Below are 984 nucleotides of genomic sequence, written 5' to 3' on the forward strand. Positions count from 1 at the left end.
GGACTGATCAGCAGTTACAAGAAACGTTACTTGCAGTTATTGCTGCAAAAGGGGGTAACACCAGATAGTGAAATCAAAGATTCACATACTTTTGCCACTCACAAATATTTAACACCCGATAATTTTTCTCAATAAATAAATGACAAAGTATATATTTTTGTCTCCTTTGTTTGATTGGATTCTCTTTGTCTACTTTCAGGATTTGTGTCTAATTATGAAAAAATCTAATTATGTTTTGGGTCATATTTATGCCGAAATAGAAAATTCTAAATGGTTCACAAACTTCCAAGCAGCACTGTACAATATATTGAATGTTTATGATCAGAAGACCTGTTTGTGGGGGAAGCCTGAGGAAAAAGTGCACAGGCTCTTGTAGAGTCTGGACCAATCAGACCAATCAGACACACCACCTTTCATTAGATTTAACAAATCAATTATTCATTAGATTAACAAATCGTCACAGACCCCTCACCCAATAAACATACTGGGTGCCAGGTAGGCCTCACACCAGTGACCCGCCTCTAGTCTGCGGTTTGGTTGGATTCTGAGAAGATGAAGATGTGAGCTAGAATGCTTCTGCAACCCGCTAAGTTCGTGCCAGGCTGCGGCCTTGACTTTCCATTCACTGGGATTCTCTGACTCAAACTGGTTCTTTTTCATCAACCAACTTCAGCAAACATCAACTTGAGCCGTGTATGCAGTGTGAAGTAATTTGAACTTAACCTAATCCTGTAACGGAAGAGGTCTGACACAACAGGTTAGTAGATATAAACAGGTTTATTTGGTCACAGTGAGTACGGGTATAGGATCCGGAGGATGTGATGGTGAGGGAAGAGTTTGTTGAATGGTGCAAAGGATATGGAGAGTGGAGCAATCCGAGTCTTTGGGCTTTACAGGAGCGGAAATGCAGACAGGAGGAGCACACACCTCAGCGATCCGGGAACTAGGAGGAACAGGAGACACTTGGAGACGAGGAGACACTAG

This window comes from Sinocyclocheilus anshuiensis, unplaced genomic scaffold (assembly GCF_001515605.1).
Source record: "Sinocyclocheilus anshuiensis isolate Anshui unplaced genomic scaffold, SAMN03320099.WGS_v1.1 scaffold323, whole genome shotgun sequence".
In the NCBI taxonomy this organism is placed as follows: Eukaryota; Metazoa; Chordata; class Actinopteri; order Cypriniformes; family Cyprinidae; genus Sinocyclocheilus; species Sinocyclocheilus anshuiensis.